This window comes from Pediculus humanus, genomic scaffold (genome assembly GCF_000006295.1).
Source record: "Pediculus humanus corporis 1103172107488 genomic scaffold, whole genome shotgun sequence".
NCBI lineage: Eukaryota > Metazoa > Arthropoda > Insecta > Psocodea > Pediculidae > Pediculus > Pediculus humanus.
Genome location: NW_002987105.1, coordinates 687,071 through 689,766, shown reverse-complemented (window position 1 = coordinate 689,766; position 2,696 = coordinate 687,071).

Below are 2,696 nucleotides of genomic sequence, written 5' to 3'. Positions count from 1 at the left end.
AAAAAAAAAAAGGAAAAATTATTTACGGATTTTATTGCTTTTTAATAAATAATTAAAATATTTTTTTTTTTTATTTCACGCTCTCGTTTTTCTTTTTAAATAAATTACTGCCCCCTCCTCCTTTTTGAAAAATAATTACTTTTAATAATTAATTATATTAATAAATACTAATAATGATTATACGGCGATAATAATAATAATAATAATAATAATGGGGTAAAACCGATGAGGAAAAAGTTAAAAGTTGAAATTCGTTTTTTTTTTTTTTTAATTTTTGCAAAAAGGGTTATGAAGTGTCAAGACCTTATTATCCCTTTTCCAGAAGGGTTATGACTGACAGGAGCGAAGTCTTGTCTATCAAATACGCACATTTGGGAAAGAAAATAATAATAATAATAAAGTGACTGGAGAAATGTAAACGTTTTTGTCGGTAAAAGGTAGAATAACACACATTTTATCGGAAACTATTATCGATTTTCCGATTTAATTTCCGGTAGGTTCGATATTGGGAAAACGTGAATGTTAAGTGAGGTACTTTTTATCCGTCCGTATTGACTGGAATATCTTTTGGGAATACCGGAAAAATGGAGTATCAAAAAAAAAATAAATAGTGGTGGAAGCGGCGGATCTTTGAATATTCGGTTGTGCAAACGGGAAAGTATATAAAAACAAAACAATTGTCCAGTCGACAAATTTATGTTAATTAATTGTTGTACAAGAGCCGGAAAAGTGTAAAAACAAAAAAGGGGGACCGAAATATAAAAAAAAAAAATTAGGGACTCCATATTGCGCAAGAATTTAAAGAAATAAACCGTACGAGGAATGATTTTGTGTGTTGTGTGGGACGATCCGCATTCTTCAAAAAAAATTTTATAAATAGCACCACCACCGCCACCGCCACTTCTATAAAAATCTGGAATGAATGGATAAAAGCCTGGAAAGAAAAAAAATATTAATAATGATAATAATTTATTAAACCGTGAGTTACCAAAAAAAAAAAAAAAATGATTAATTCGATTGCGAAAAAAAAAAAATTGGCAAAAGTTAATAAATAATAAAAAAAAAACATGACGATCTCTCTCTCTCTCTCGCTCGCCTCATTAATTATTAAATATTATGTATACATAACCTTATAACACTTTGTTAAAAATTTTGTAAGATAAATTATTATATCTCTTCAACTTTTTAAATTTATCGTGGGAGGAGGAGGACGCGAATATGAAAAATATTTTTAAAAAAAAATCCTGTTGTTGTTGTTGTTGTCGTTGTTGTCTTTCCGATCGTATCTTAGTATAATAAAAAAAAACCAGGTGTGTTTATTTATTTATTTTCTTCAACGTCACACAAAATTTATTAAAAAAAAAAAATTATTATTATTATTATTATTATTATTTATTCGAATGCGATTCACAACAATATCTATTAGACAAGTTTAATTTTTTTTTTTTTTTTATAACCATAAATAAAAAATTTAATCCGCAATTATTATTATTAAATCTTTGAAACGGGAGAGGGGAGAAGGAGAGGGGAGGGATGGTCACTCACGCTGTTTTTATTTACAAACGTTTAAAAACAAACAAACAAATATTAATTAATAAAAAAAAAATGTCGCGCGTTTGTTTTATTTATTTAAAATCTATTTGATTTGGATTTAATAGAATTTTTTTTTCTTATTCCGGAGGTGAAAGGTGAAACTGTGTCACGTCACGACAACCAATTTAAATCCGTAAATAATATCATCATTATTATCATAATAGAATCGGGTCGAAAGTTAAAGTAAAAGGATAATTAATATAACGAAATAAATATTTTTTCTTATTATAATGGTCACGGCGACGACCAAACCGATATTTATTTAATTTCGAGGTTTAATATATAATGTAATTTTGTGGGATTGGAAACAACAACAACAACAACAACAAACGTCTTACCTACCAATTATAAAATAGATTCATATCTCATTAATTTCTTTTTGCGGTTTTCTTCCAAACCATGTTCAAACGATAAATTTTATTTTTATTTCTATTTATGGGTTGTTTAAAAGTGTACAAAATGAATTTTCCACCCCTTTTTCTCTCTATCTCTCTCTCTCTCTTTCTCTCAATCGATTTTCAAAAAGGCGACAAACCTTTATAATTTTTTTTTAAAAAAAAAAAAGGACCGAAAACAAAATGATTTCCACGTCAGAAGCACGATCTGACAGATGTACAATACATTGTCAATTGTCACGGTTCGTATCGTTCAAATTTAACTCATTTTCTAACCCCTCTCTCTCTCTCTCTCTCTCTCTCTATATATATTTCCCACTTTTTCCATTTTCTATTCGTCACCTCCCCCTTCTCCCTCTCTTTCTAGTTTATATCTCATTCTGAAAATCTTCTCCCTCGGTGATGTAAATTTACTTGAAATCGTGTGGATAATTTATTACATGTTTTTCGTATCGTGACAAACGTTGGTGACGCGGAATGAGCAAAAGTTATTTTCAACATCTTTCTTTTTTTAATAATAAAAATCATCATCATCATCGTGATGATGATAATAATAATAATAATCGTTTTCGTAACAATAATCATGGTGTTTTTATTATTATTATTATTATTACAATTAAATAAAAGCGTGACGTTATCGTAAGAAATAAAAATAATAATTTTTTTTTTATTTATTTTTGTATGCCGCTTATTAAGTTACAATGCCGC